Raw genomic sequence first — 16,530 nt, forward strand, 5'->3', positions numbered from 1 at the left:
CAATAAATGAAAAAACAACAACACACACACATATATATGCAAATAAAATAATACTAATAATAATAGTTCACAGCAAAGACCTTCACACAAACGTTTCTTCTTGAACTGTCTGGTCTCCACATTGATTCAGGATTTCTATCTAGACCTCATTTCTGAGAGGAGAGGAAGACAAAGCAGGGAGAAATGGTCTCTCTTCCGAGCTACTTTGAGTGACAGGAAGCAGATGGAGGCTGCCGGCATGGGATGCGGTGTGGCCCTAGCAGGTTGGATGTACAAAACAGATGCACTGACCTGTTGTAAATATCTGGTGCTGACAAGCATTTCGCCTTTAACCGAATTGTATGAGCGACCGAGCTGGGTTGAGGATTTTATGTCACATATAGGCCACCCGTGATGAATCCTTGAGGCTTAGGCAAAAATATATGAGCTGTGCTGTAGCCTTCCCATCAGCACAATCCCAGCAGATGCATATGGCCAAGCACTTCACAGAAGAGAGTGACACAAGGCAATTGGTCAATATGTCTCTCAAGTTATCTTGTAAGGGACTCCCATAGCTCCTCTTTTTGTGGACAATAGTGCAAGAGCTTCCCAATAATGTAAAGCAAAGGAGAAGGAAGACAGAACTCACCATGGAGTGCAGAGTTGATGATTGCAGTATCAAGTGTGGTATTACATGTGTGCTAAGTCACAGTAGATCAAAACACCCCAGAGAATTCAGGTCACCTCAGACAGGTCACATATTCAACAGCAAATCACTGATTTGACATCAAATCACATGACATATGTGCATGGATAATTTGTCCTTTTCTCATGAAAAGATAGGAAAATCTCCCAGTGTCTCACAAACTCCAGTACCGTCTCCTGAACAAGCAGATCTCTGGACTGGGACAATGACATGGCTAGATATCTCAGATGGGTTGCCCATTTGTAACACTTGTTGTTGTTGTTGTTTAGTCATTTAGTTGTGCCCGACTCATCATGACCCCATGGACCAGAGCATGCCAGGCACACCTGTCTTCCACTGCCTTCCGCAGTTTGGTCAAACTCATGCCGGTAGCTTCAAGAACAATGTCCAACCATCTCGTCCTCTGTCATCCCCTTCTCCATGGGCCCTCCATCTTTCCCAGCATCAGGGTCTTTTCCAGGGAGTCTTCTCTTCTCATGAGGTGGCCAAAGTATTGGAGTCTCAGCTTCAGTATCTGTCCTTCCAGTGAGCACTCAGGGCTGATTTCCTTAGGAATGGATAGGTTTGATCTTCTTGCAGTCCATGGGACTCTCAAGAGTCTCCTCCAGCACCATACAGTGGTACCTCAGGTTACATACACTTCAGGTTACATATGCTTACAGACTCCGCTAACCCAGAAATAGTACCTCGGGTTAAGAGCTTCAGGGTGAGAACAGAAATTGTGCTCCAGCGGCACAGTGGCAGCAGGAGGCCCCATTATCTAAAGTGGTGTTCAGGTTAAGAACAGTTCCAGGTTAAGAACAGACCTCTGGAATGAATTAAGTACTTAACCCGAGGTACCACTGTAATTCAGAAGCATCAATTCTTCTGCAATCAGCCTTCTTTATGGTCCAGCTCTCACTTCCATACATCACTACTGGGAAAACCATAGCTTTAACTATACGGACCTTTGTCAGCAAGGTGATATCTCTGCTTTTTAAGATGCTGTCTAGTTTGTCATTGCTTTTCTCCCAAGAAGCAGGCGTCTTTTAATTTCATCACTGCTGTCACCATCTGCAGTGATCATGGAACCCAAGAAAGTAAAATCTCTCACTGCCTCCATTTCTTCCCCTTCTATTTGCTATTGTGAAAGAGCAAAACTCAGCAGACATAATAAACACTTTTGAGGATATAGAAGTTGTGGATGAATACAGATGAACAATTAAAGCAAATAATTGTAGGGAACTCTGTTGATAAGAAATATTCTGAGAATATAAGGATTTTCCTACTCAGTTTTATGATTCCCTCTTCCCCACAAACATCCACAACCACTAGTTACTAAAAAAAAAAGCTAGCCCTCATTCTCCCACCCATTTCCCCCTTGGGCCTTTTGATGAGTCTCTCATGCCTGATGAGGAATGCACCTCAAGGCTTGATCACTAGATTAGGGTGGGAGCAAATGAAAGGACATGGGGGAGATGAGAATATATTTTATAATCAAAATCAATAATCAAAATCTTGAACAATATAAGCAAAGTAAAGAAGGCTCCTGGAATGAATTTTTCCAGCTTATTGCAAGAACAATGATTAGAGAGAGAAAGAGAGAGTACAAAGATTGGTCCATAAGGGGGGGAAACACACACACCAAAAAATCCACAATCCTTTATTGGATTCAACCAAAATGTCAGAAGAATGTGGCAAGCTTTTGAGTTCTCTAGGCAAGAGGTGATACCAAGCAGGGGGTGACAGGGATGAGCAATAATGGCAACAATAACAATAATGTAGCCATGAGGTCAGCTTGTAGACTCAGTTCCACAATACAGTTAGCAGGCTGAATAAGTCCTTCCTCAGTACAACGGATATCAGATTCTACACATAGAATTCTGGAATGAAGAAGCAATGGCTGCTCCTGATCTCTGAAACAATAAAGCTTGCATCCCATATTTAAGTACAAGTAATAAGGGTTCCACAAGGGTTTGTTGAACTTTTGTTAAACATGGTGTATTCGGTCAGTACCTCAGGAGCATTTTCACCCACAAACACGTGGAATCTCTATCATTCAGGCCATGGAAAAACATGTTTCTGCTCATAATCTCTTTACAGAGTTTTGCTTTAAACCCTGGAATCTAAACATTCTCTAGCCTTCCATCCCCACCCCAAGGGACTGGCATGAGAAGTATTTCTCCAGGTGGGTCTAAAACCCATGCTCTTTCAGGGTGACCTGCTGTGCATCATTTGACATTAAGCAGCTGTGTTGATCATCAGCTAACATTCCCAAATACATTTCTTGAAACCACTGGAGACAAAGCGTAGAGTGAATGCAAGAGAGAAGTAAATACTAATAGCAACTTACTGGGAACCATAGTGTTTTACTAAGTGACTTTGACACTTCTCAGACTCCTTTAAGCTGTTGAAGGACAGATTTGTACTTCAAGAGGTAGCCTGATTAACAGGCAGTTTGAACTGTGAGATGCTAATGGAGACAAACATTGTCAAATCACTTTCTTCAACTGCTATGAAACAGTGTAAATGAAGAAGCATGATGCTCCATAGAAGTGTAGTGGAAGGACCACAGTGATGCTCAAAGCAACAGTGAGTGATACATGATAATATTCTAGTCCTCTATAACTGATAGGAGCAAAACTCCACTTTTTAAATAATTTTTGAGTGTCATACAGAGGTTATCTTTTCATCTTGACTGGAGTTAAGTATTATAATTTGTCTCTACAGCATTGCATTGATTCATTCATTCACAAATCAATCATCCAAGCAAAAAGGTTGCCCAATACAAAACAAACAACCCTCAGCTTGAATGTCCGATTAGATATGAGCAAATAAATTTCTAGGCTTGGACATTGTTCTTGGTACTGCTAGATTCAGGACGGACAAAAAAGAATATTTATGCACACAGTGCATAGCTAAGTGGCAGAGCTTCATGGTCTGGCACCAGGGGCGGGGCTGGTGCACATCCCGGGGGCGGGGGGCGCCGCCTGTGGGGGCAGGGCGCCCAGTGTGGGTGGGGGGGCCAGCAGCGATGGCACCCTGGGGGTTGTGCTGCCAGGGGCGGTGTGCTCCCTCCGCATTCCTCTTCCTCCACCAGTGGCTAAAATATGGAATAAGCTCCCACAAGTTGTTGTGATGACCACCAACTTGGATGTCTTTAAAATAAGGTTAGATAAACTCATGAGGATCAATGACTACTAGTCACAGTGGCCATATTCTACCTCCACTGTTGGAGACATTACACCTCTGAATGCCAGTTGCTGAAAATCACAAGCAGTGAGAGTGCTGTTGGACTTTGGTCCTGCTTGTGGGCTTTCCATAAATATCTGGTTGGTCACTGTGAGAACAGGATGCTGGTCTAGGTGGGCCTGAACCTGTAGGAAGGAAAGTTAAGGAAAGTAGGAGAGGATATATTAATTTGATATGAACCCTCCTCATGCCAGTGAGCAGACAGCAGAGCACATTCCTTGCAGCAAACAGTGAAGCTGCTCATGACTGGTTTCAACCTTTTAACTAAGCAATCCAGGATGCCCTTTGTGCAGACTGCATTCTTCCTAGTAATTTCCCCTTTATTTCCCTCTTAAAATAATAATAACACAACACAGTCTTCTTGGAAAAAGAAGAATAAAGTTTACTCGCATCCAGTAGCAATCTGAAGGCAGGCTTGAGTTGTAGTTACAGGTACATTTGTAGATTATAGAGAAGAGAAGTCTGAGCTAAGTCTTAGATGTACAACATGGGCTTGCATCCTTTGTTATGGATCAGCCATGTGCTGGCTAAGAGCCAGGAGCAAAAGCTGGTCAAAAGAGAAGTCCAAAAGAGAAAGATGGCTGTGTGCCTGGCCTTGGGTTAGCTAGGGTCACACCCATCTACCTGGTCACACGCAGGGGGAGGTGGCTTCCAACCTGTATGACAGGGAGTCCTCCCTCTTTGAAGCCACATTCCCCTACGTGTCCATTCTAGGAAAACAGGAAATGTTGGACTTGACTGCTCTAGCAATACACCCCACAGATCCTACACAGCTCTTCTTAAGTTCTTATTAATGCGGTTAAATTGGTAGGAAGCATGTGGTTCAGAATAAATTTGATATGCATAAAAGGTGCTCAGTAACAGATAAATGCAGTTATGCAGTACAGCCACAGGGAAGAGTGAGATCAAGAAAACCATACAAAACAAAACTATTTGTAATATAAACTCTTGCAGGCATAATCCTTTCACATTTTTCCATTGACAGACCCTTTAATGCATTTCAATGGAACAATAATAATATGTGAAACACAAATACAGTGTCTTCGGACAAACTAATGAAGTGCTACCTTGATATGTCAAAATGTGCAAGTTCAATTCTGACACATTTCTCTGACATGTTCATTAGACTTCTCTGCTGAGATTACTCTCCTATTTTTGCCTCTTGGGCAGTTTCTAAAGCCCCACAGAACTTAATCTACTCAACTTTTACATAAGGAACCCATGGCCAATACTCCCATTCCTTAGTGTATCACAGTGAAACAATTTCCATTTGTTCCAATGCGATTCATTTCCACATAGCGCCTAATGGAGAACGTAAGAATGTTCTTTCATATGTGGTAGACCTGTAAAAGGGTAAAGAAAAGTATTGGGAAATAATCCATAATGAATTAAAAAAATGTTTAAAAGTTGTTGTTTAGTCGTTTAGTCGTGTCCGACTCTTCGTGACCCCATGGACCAGAGCATGCCAGGCACTCCTATCTTCCACTGCCTTCCGCAGTTTGGTCAGACTCATGTTTGTAGCTTCGAGGACACCGTCCAACCATCTCGTCCTCTGTCATCCCCTTCTCCTTGTGCCCTCAATCTTTCCCAACATCAGGGTCTTTTCCAGGGAGTCTTCTCTTCTCATGAGGTGGCCAAAGTACTGGAGTCTCAGCTTCAGGATCTGTCCTTCCAGTGAGCACTCAGGGCTGATTTCCTGAAGAATGGATACGTTTGATCTTCTGGCAGTCCATGGAACTTACTCCTCCAGCACCATAATTCAAAAGCATCAATTCTTCGGCGATCAGCCTTCTTTATGGTCCAGCTTTAAAAGTACTTTCCCCAAAAAACCAGAGTCTTTTTTGTTGGGGATAATTCAGACGGAAATTCCCAGGTGTCAAAAAAGGCCATTTGTGTATGCCACTACTGTGGCCCGTGTTTTGTTAGCTCCAAAATGGAAAAGGAGCAAGGTCCCAACTAAAGAAAAATGGCAACTTAAACTGATGGAATATGCGCAGCTTGCAGACCTAACATATAGAATCTTATTCATATAGAATAAGAGAACAAGAAGAACGTACATTTAAAGAAGACTGGAAAATGTTTATTGAATATATGGGGGGAAACTGCGTACACTTGAAAACGTTGGCAGCATTAAGATAGATTCGACAGTGTAAATAAGTTTTGATGGATGTAATAATGGAATACGGAATGGTTTAGTTGATATAAAATATGCAGGGATTTATGCTATGCAAAGTGAACCATGGAAAGAGAAGAAGTGAAGTCATTGATATTTTAAGGCTCTTTAAATGAATATTCTAAATTGTAAAACAGAAAATTAGATAGATAGATAGATAGATAGATAGATAGATAGATCACATGACAGAAGTGATATGTACTGAAGCTCTCACCCTGGGCCAGCAGGGGGATACTGTAGATAGTTATGCAAATAAGGGGTCAAAAGTGACGTTTAGTGATTGGATAGTTTTAGAAAGTTGTTACAATTATGTGTACTGGAGCTCTATATAAGCAGGCTGACTGAACCCTTCAGCTCAGTTCTGTTCTGGCCTCTGAATAAACAAGAGCTGTTTGAAGAATCACTGTGTCATCTGATATGTTCACCCACAACTTATCACTGAGCCTGCTGGATCCTGTCAATGGCCCACCACAGTGGCTGATCAGATGCCTTTGGGATAAGCTCTCCCCAATCTCTCCACTTGTGATTCCCAGCAACTAGCATTCAGAGTGAATGGGTGAATTCAGATTGGATGACTATCATATCTACTACTGTGGGCAAGAACTACTAGGGTATAACATTAGGGTGAAATGCACAACACTAATCAGTTTAGCATTGGTCATAAATAGCTCTCATTCTGTAGAAATATCACAGACTGCTCTACATTAACACTGCAGAGTCTGGTTAATTTTAACAGTTTTAACAACATGAAGAACACTTGGTAATAATGTATATAGAGTTTTTCTGTTGACTAAGGTAAAGGCTAAAGATTTGTTTATCCCTTTATGGGCAAAATAAGCCTAATCCTGATAATTGAATTACGTACATCAGTTGCATAGGCAAACAACAGTTACTTCAGGCAGAGATGCTAAATTTCACTCATCATTTGTTCTTATCTTTTTAAGCCATGTCATGACATATGTATAGTAAGTGGCAATCTAACACTCTGTTTTCTCACCCATGCAACCATTAACAAAAGCCTCCTACCAGTTTTTGGAATAGAAAACAAAAACGTTCATCTTTGACAGAAATCCTACACACACAAAAAGAAATGCAGAGGATTTAGAAGTAGCAGAATAAGAAACTGGTAAATTTGATGTCAAAGAAAAGAATTTATCATACAAAATTCATTTATTCATTCAAGACTTTTGCCTTGGGAGTCATTTAATTTCATTCCACAATCCATAATATCTTTATACGGCAAGCTAAAATGTCACAAAACTGATTTTTGAAACCCACTGAATTTCCCCAGTCTTTTAATGCCCCAAACCCTGGAATAGGAGGCAACAGCAATTAAAAGGAAAATAGGCGCTGAATAAGCTTTCAAGTACCAACAAGGAAGTCATATCTAATGCACAGGGACATTCTCATTGTGCCAAACTCTGCTCTCGGTGGGATTTTACCATGTTCTGGCAATGTGAGTGGAAAATGACTTATGCAGATGAAAAATTATGAGGACGCTAATAACTTATTGCCTACGGGCGAACATTTTTCCCAGCCTAGCCATCATCTCTGGAGCCTCTACTTTCTTGAAAGAAAATGCATACAATACTTTTAATAACTGTACTGGGAATTAAAGGGCAGGGCAGTTATCTGCCAGCTCAGTCGTTAAGATTGGTGGCTGCCAACTGGTAGTGGGGTTGGGGTCCCTTGCCATGGTCTCACCAACAGGTCTTCCTGGCTGATGGTGGCTCACAAGAAGACCTTCTTCATAGAGCATCCTACCCCTGGAATTGCACCAAGCATCTTTAGTGGAGATTTCTTGACAGCAGCTGAATACGCTCTTACCCAGCCAGACTTTGGGGACAAATTGACTTGTGCTCTGGGTGTTGCGTTGAGTTGATTTTCTGCTGCTGTACAATTAAAAGAACATTGGTTTGGATACTTCGTGTTTCACTGATGGTTAACTGAGATTGTTGGTATTTTGGTGGCTTGTGGATTGTCAAGTACCCTGGTATTGCTGACTGCGGAAGTCAATAAATAAATAATATGCACTCCAATCTTCCTCATTTTGCAGGAATTTCTGGATCTCTATTATACCTGTGGGGAAAGGATGCACTGGGCGGGTACCACACAACCATGTCCTGTAATCAGTATTTGTAAATGCTGAGGACGCTGGTGCTTGAGCTTTACAAAAGAACGAAGTTGGTTTGTGATTTCATGTGGTGAAGGAGTCAACCAGAGCAGTGGTGGCCTCTGCCACTCGACATGGGTCAGGATCACAAAGGTTAATACCCTTGTCATGTCAGCGGGGTCAGCATACCACACACCAGTGGCTACTATTATGGTCTGTATTGGGAATGGTGCTTGAAGAAGACAGGTCTGACAGCTGGTTGCCTTAGCAAGTAAGAGTTGTTCAGACTGCACATAGAATATACAAAACCTAATCAAAAGGGCCATTTTACGAGTCATTTTGCTCCATTCCATTTTGCTAAGCAAATTCACATCCTCAAGTCATGCTTTCATGTCCATGGAAGCCAGTTTTAACCAAGAGAAGATTAATAATTATCTGCTCCCTGTTAATTGGCCTATATTAATTCGTTCTTTCATCCACGCCCTGTTTTTCTGCACATGTGTTCTCCTTAGCAAGCCTCGGCAGAAAAAGGAGGCTTTAACCAGAAGCTTTCTTTATGCCTCTGTTAGTTCCATTTATACCTGGCTGTTCTCATACAAAAGTGCTGGAGGCAGCTATCGGCAATAAAATCCATGATATAAAACAACTAGTTCAAAAGCAAGTAAGCAATATAACAATAAAAATCAGATAAGATAGGAGCACATTAAAATGCAATTGGTTAAAAAACAGAGAGGAATTCAACATAGCACTAAGGAAATTGTCCCACCAGCACAAGCATTTCTTCTTGCCTAACAGAGGGTCCCCCACTCCTCCCCCATGTGTGATCCTAGAACCACAGAATTGCGGAGGTGCAAGGGACCCTGAGGATCATCTAGTCTAACTCCCTGCAGTGCAAGAATATGCACCTGTCCCATATGAACCTGTAACCTTGGCATTATCAACACCATGCTGTAACCAACTGAGCTATCCAGATGGTGATGTTCTAGTGATTCTACACACACACACACACACAGAGAGAGAGAGAGAGAGAGAGAGAGAGAGAGAGAGAGAGAACTAATTTGGGGAAGCTGGAGGATGCAGTGGGAGGAGAGGGGAGAAACCCCATTGTACTAGTGAAAATCTTTGTATGGGCTTCCAGGTCCAGCCACAAACATTCTAAGCTGTTATATATAATGCAGCTTCCTATGTGCCTCAAAGTACCAGTACCTGAGACCATTTAGCACATGGGTAGGCAAACTAAGGCCCGGGGGCCAGATCCGGCCCAATCGCCTTCTCAATCTGGCCTGCGGACGGTCCAGGAATCAGCATGTTTTTACATGAGTAGAATGTGTCCTTTTATTTAAAATGCATCTCTGGGTTATTTGTGGGGCATAGGAATTCGTTCATATTTCCCCCCCAAAAAATATAGTGGACCGGCCCCCTGTTGAAAAAGTTTGCTGACCCCTCATATAGCATTTTAGAAATTAACATGAGAGGCACGCCCTGCAAATTCTATACAAGGCATGGAGTCTTGGGCTTGCTATTTAACAAACAAAGAAAAAGGTCCCTCTTTAAACGGTCCTGGAGACCAAATGCATTTTTATCAGAAAAGGAAGTATTTTTTTTGGGGGGGGACAAACTGTAAGAAAACTAGCAAGGGGAAAAAAAGCATATTAACTGGCTTTAATGCAGACAAAATATGGTAGTTGAGGGGGAGTGCTTGTTTCAGAAAGGTCATTTAGCTACTTTGCATCTGCATTCCTTCCCCCCATTTACACGCCCGCCAACGGTACTCCTCAAAGCGCTTTATTATTCTTGTTTTGGCACACATATAAAACAATCACTTTCACAGGCACTGACATAACCACCCGAAAGGAAAAGATGAAAACGGAAAGTTGTTTACTTCATTTACGCGTTGACTTAAGAGGCATTTGACAGATGTCACGGATATTTTAGCTGAGATTCCAGCATTGCAGGGGGTTGGACTAGATGACCCTTGGAGCCTTTTACCAACTCGACAATTCTGTGATTCCTTGAAGGGGAAAAGTGGTGGGAATTTGCACATTATCATCACAACCTACACACTTTCAGGAAAAGATGCTTTTAATATCATTTCAATGTGCCCTTTTTCTTCTTCTAATAAACATGTTTGGTTTTGAAAACATATTTACCTCAGGGGAAGGCTGGGCAGTTATCTAGGCACTCAGCATGCTGAGTTTTACACATGGCTGGTAGTCCCTCAGCACTGCAGCTGCACCCCAGCATTGCTTAAGAGGGGTGGGGAGCCTCAGGCCCAGGGGCTGTCTGTGAACCTCCAAGCCTCTCTAACCCTTGGGGCTCTCTCCAGGTCATGCCTCCTTCCTAGGCCGCACCTTCCCTCTGCCATGTCCCTGAGGGGTCCTGTTCTACACAATCCTTGAGTGCTTTTGCCCAGCTGCAATATGTCCTTCAACTGTAAGGATGCCTCTTGGTTGCATAGACAGAGGTGCTTGCGTGTGCATACAGTGGTACCTCTGGTTACATACGCTTCAGGTTACAGCATAGCTGTCAACTTACATATTTGAAAATAAGGGACCAGCAGCCTTGAAAATAAGGGATCAGCAGCCAAAATAAGGGATTTTCCCAGCACAGGTATGTTCAACTTCTGAGCCCCTCCGAGCCAAAGGCAGAAAGCCCAGCCAGCAGCCAAACGAAGCCTCAAGCGGTGGTTCCCACAGCGCAGCAACCCGGCAAAGGGGATGCAGCAAGGAAAACCACCGTCACCTCTCCGCTGGGAAGCGCTGAGCAAAGGCGAGTCCCCAGGCAACGTGGCCGATTTGATCGGCACAAGGCATGCAAGCTCCACCCCCCCAGTCGTTCTTAGACCCTTATCGGGTGAGCAACGCAGCCAAGCAACACAGTTGGAGCCTCCCTCCTCCCTGGCCGGCAGGGAGGGAGGGAGAAGAGCTGCTTCCTTTGAAACCCAGGAAATTTAAGGGACATCATCAATAAGGGACAGCAGCAGGACACTTCCTGCCAAGGGACTTTCCTGCCAAATAAGGGATGGTTGACAGCTATGGGTTACAGACTCTGCTAACCCAGAAATAGTACCTCGGGTTAAGAACTTTCCTTCAGGATGAGAACAGAAATTGCACAGCGGCAGCGGGAGGCCCCATTAGCTAAATTGGTGCTTCAGGTTAAGAACTGATTCAGATTAAGAACAGACCTCCGGAATGAATTAAGTACTTAACCCGAGGTACCACTGTATGTGGAAACACACTTTTGCGCGGCTGGAGTGTAGTCCACTGCAGAAAAAGGAAGAGCCCACTTTTCGCCTCTCACCTCTTAGCCCACTCATCTCATTCCATTCCTCCCTGCCATGTGACCCACAGAAGGTGACCAGCAATGGAAAGTGGCCCTTAGGATGAAAAACGGTTTCCACAGCCCTGCTGGGGGCTTCTGGGAGTACATTCGCAGTCCAGGTGAGGAGTCAGTGGGAGAGCCCTGCCCCTCTTTGTTGAAAGTAGCAAACCCTTCTGAGTTTATTCTGATTGATCAGTTTTTGCTAAATAATATAAACATCTACCAATCAATGTTACAGCGGGTATCATGTCAAAATCATTTCTAGAAAGAAGCAGTAACTGACCAGCATTTCAAAACTAAGGTGCAGACAATGCTGGCCACTGGGCTGCTGTCAAGGTAAACTGTATTTTAATGTCTGATTCTACATGTGTTCTGATGTATTTTAATTATTTTTTCACTAGTTTGTTTTTATTACTTTGTATTTTATGGTGTTATTTTTAAATCTTGTAAACTGTCTTGAATCCCAGCTTGGGGCGAGGTGGGGTATAAATACATTAGACAACAACAACAACAAATGTAGATTCAAAGATAACCCATATGGCCTTTCAAAATATGGGGTTTTGGGAGAGGGTTATTGGGTTGTTGTTTATATTTTAATTATATATTTTGATTTTGTTCTGTGAACCTCCCTGAGATCTCCAGGTATAGGGTGGTATATAAATTCAGTAAATAATAATAATAATAATAATAATAATAATAATAATAATAATAATAATAATAATAATAATGGCCAAAATGTCCAAAACCAGTAGCAGGTATAGACAGCATTAAAACCTTGACTTACCCATATATTTTCTATCAAATGTTGCAGGGGGCATACAATATGTGTTTGCACATTTGCCCAATACCTATGGACCTTTCCTCTTTAAAAACAAAACTGGTAGCAGAATAGCATACATGAATTGTTCGTGCATCTAGATGTATGCATGTCACTTTCATATCACAGCACTGTTGACACGCAAAGAAGATTGTGCAGCTGGACCCTGTGCCCCGCCACACGTATGGGGGTGCTGGCTAGCACTTGCATGAGCTGGGCCTTGTGTCAGAAAGACAAGCATCATGTTGTGCAAGAGGCTCATTCAAAGTTACAGGGCTTGAGTTGGAGGGGGGCATTAAAACACACACAGCATACACCCAGTCGCATGCTTTCAGAATTTATAAAACCCGTGCCTTGTAAATTAACCAGAGGAGAAAACCTTGACACAGGTGCTCTAACCCTGTGACTTGTCTTAATAGCATCCATGATGCCCATGGGTCTAAGAACCTCTGAAACTGGCTGTGCAATAGAGCATTAACTGCATTGCTACTTAGCATAAACAGCTGCCTTATACTAAGTCAGACTACTGGTTTATCTAGCCTAGTATTATCTGCTTTGACTAGCAGTGGCTCTCCAGGGTTTCAGGCAAGAATCTTGCCCAGGAGATATAATAATAATAATTTATTATTTATACCCCGCCTATCTGGCTGAGTTTCCCCAGGAATTGGACCTCAAACCTTCTGTATGTAACGCAGATGTTCTACCACTGAGCTGTGGACCTTCTTCAGGAGTGTCGGTGAATACCCCTTGGCTGTGCTCTTTTTCTAGAAAAAGAGGTGCTGGAACACACCATGAACACCTTCCTCTCCTAGAATGGCAGTGGCGCAAACCTGAGAGGTGCTGGAACTGAGTTCCAGTGAGTTCCAGTTTTTAAAAAGCGCTGCCCCTTCGCCACACAAGTGTTCACCTTCCAAATTTGTCCTGTTATGCTCATGTCAAGACACATTTCCACATGACATGCAACCAATCAGACCCCACAGTTTGCTTTGTAATTCCTACGAGTTCCCCTCCTCAAGACAGAAAAGGAAGAGCTTAGTCCCAGCAGGGTCATATGTGTTTGACCCTAAAATGCTTCGTGAACATCAGAACCTTTATTATCTCCTAACAGGAATAAGAAGGCTATTCCATAATGGGCTCCCTTCTTTGGGCAGTGGATGCCTTTCTTTGAAGAAGGCCTCTATGGTAATTGATGTTAATGAGCAACAAGGCGCAGAGAAGCTCTGGGTCACCAGGTAGGAAGCCACCAAAGAGATAATCTAATTACTCTCCAAAAACAAATTACTTTCAACCAAAACAAATTACTTTCAATCACTCGGCAGCAGATAAGATCAGCCAAGAGAGCTGAAAACTGATGACAGCTGGAGACTGGGGAAGGCTTGAAGAGTTGATGTGCTGATCGCTTTCCCCTTTGGTCCCATTTGCTGAATGACAATGGAGTGACAGAAGAGGGGAGCCATGAAGTGTGCTTGCCTTTCATATCCTTTGGAGAAATGCAAAAGATCTCGCCAGCCCAGGACTGTTGGCAGTGACATACTATGATTGATGAGAGGCCTTGCCGATACTGAAGCCAAAAGATGTGCTACCTTGACACAAGTGACACATTAGAAAAAGAGGAGGGGGACTCTAGGTCCTTGGCAGACAGCTGAATGGGAGGCAAGGGAAGATTTGCAGGATATCAGTAAGGGATTCTCTAACTCCCAAATGTTTATCTAAAGCACGTAAAAAAAGGGGGGTGTTACACAATACCCTTAAAGATCAGTCGGTGTGTATTTAAAACACACAACTTCCTCCAAGAATTCTGGAAACCGTTGTTTGTTAAGGGTGCTGGGAATTGTAGCTCAGCTACAATTCCCTGGGTTCTTTGGGGCAAATCGGGCACTTTAAATATGTGTTGGATGTGCTTTAAATATATTGTGTGGATCTACAGTGGTACCTTGGTTTACAAACTTCATCTGTTCCGGAAGTCTGTTCTTAAACCAAAGCGTTCTTAAACCAAGGTGTGCTTTCCCATAACAGCGGGGGACTCAATCTACAAACGGAACACACTCAACAGGAAGCGAAACATGTTCTTATTCCAAGGCAAAGTTCACAAACCAAAGCACCTACTTCCGGGGTTGCAGCATTCTTAATCCAAGTTATTCATAAACCAAGCTATTCTTAAACCAAGATACCACTGTATCCTAAGACATTTTGAAAACATTAAGCAGTATATACATGCTTTAAAATCAAATCCAATAATAATAAACTGTAAACAAATAAATAATGTCCTGCCAAGGCTGGCCTTCTGTTACTTTCATCAATTGTCTTCCAGTCTCATTAGAGCAATTGCCTCTGACCAGGTATTTGAGAAGCTCTGCTGACTTGATTTTTGAGGTGTGTTACGTATCTTATTTATTGTAACTCAGTCTTGTCCTTACCTGTTTATTTTAAATCAGATGTAGACTGATGTATGCAGGGCACCCCAGTCTTTTGGGGGGGGCAGGGGGAAAAAATCCTGGTTGTATAAATTCTGCCCCACAGCTGCCTCAAGTAAAAATAGTTAGTGTGTTTGTGTCACACCAAAGTCAGAAAGGAAGATTATCACTTGCTTTTCAGAATGGTAGTAATATTGAACTACTACTTCTGATGACACCTTCAGAGGATTGGGAATTGTAATTGAATGTAGTCATGGTGAAAATTGAAGCAGTGTGGTCTTTTGCCCAATTTAGTTAATCCAGAACACTTCTTGTCTCTGACTCCCTCCATCATTGCTTTGGTTCTGCCCACCGCCAGTATGTGGCCCCTGATGAATTATTCCTGGATGAATGTGGCCCTCAACTGAAGAACAAGGTGAACCCCCCCCCCCTTTGCAGGAGATAACTGACTTCATTCCCAGAGCAGCATTTTGTACCTAGCTTCCTTCTCCCTCTGGCCAGCTCTGAACCTTGCATTAGGCTCCAGTGGCGTAGCGTGGGGGGTGCAGGGGGGGCCGGCCGCACCGGGTGCAACATCTGGGGGTTAGGGTTAGGGGGCGCAAATCCACGGGTTAGGGGGCACAAATCCACGGGTTAGGGGCGCAAATTACTTGCCTTGTCCCGGGTGCTGACAACCCACGCTACGCCACTGTTAGGCTCTAAAATTGGTTTATCTCTATATTCCAGGGACAGGGGGGAGATCTCACAAGCTTGAAGTCTGGCCACTTTTGATCGAAATTATTGAATGGCTTTAAAAAGTTGGTCCTGTTAGAAAAGCCACTTAAATAAATACACTTTATTATGCATTTTGTGTTTTTGATTGTGATTTTATGTTGTGATCTACAGGTACGGGCGGTATACAAAATTAATAAATAATGTTAAAATATTGCAAAATAATGCATATAGTCTTGATAGCACTTTGTTGAGGAAACTGAACAAAAATAGTGTATAATATGGAGGGAAATAAGCAAACAGAGGTTTTGTCTTTCTTAGTATAGGGCTTGTACATAGCAGGGACCATGCTGATGGGAAACTCCCTCAGAACTACACAACCAATCAGGGCATATGCTACTTTAATAAGGATCATGCTATTCTGCCTGGTTGCTAAGCAACACCTCCACCACCACCACCGCTGCTCTGATTAGTTGGCTTACTGATAACAGAATTAACCCTTAAGTTACACATGAAATGATCCTTGCTGTTGCACTTCCAGCAGGTCCAATATAAACCCTATAAAGCCTTGCCTCAGGGACCAGCTTATCCCATCATCAACCTTCCTGGATCCTGAGGTCTGTCATCAGAGGCCCTTCACCATGTGCCTTCTCTAAGGAAGGCGTGGAGCATGGCAACATGAGAATGGACTTTTTCAGTGGCGTCTCCCTGTTTGTTTGCTCGCCCCAGGAAAGCACACCTAATGCAATCATTATAGGCTTTAAGGCATCCAGCTAAGACATTTTTGCCAAGGCTTTGGGCTCTTACTTTTGGATGATGCCTTCATATGATTATGCCCTCTTATTTGTTGTACAGTGGTACCTCAGGTTAAATATGCTTCAGGTTCCATACGCTTCAGGTTACAGACTCTGCTAACCCAGAAATAGTGCTTCAGGTTAAGAACTTTGCTTCAGGATAAGAACAGAAATCGGGCTCCGGCGGTGCAGCGGCAGCAGGAGGCCCCATTAGCAAAATTGGTGCTTCAAGTTAAGAACAGTTTCAGGTTAAGAACGGAGCTCCGGAACA

This window comes from Podarcis bocagei, assembly GCF_964188305.1.
Source record: "Podarcis bocagei genome assembly, chromosome: 1".
In the NCBI taxonomy this organism is placed as follows: domain Eukaryota; kingdom Metazoa; phylum Chordata; class Lepidosauria; order Squamata; family Lacertidae; genus Podarcis; species Podarcis bocagei.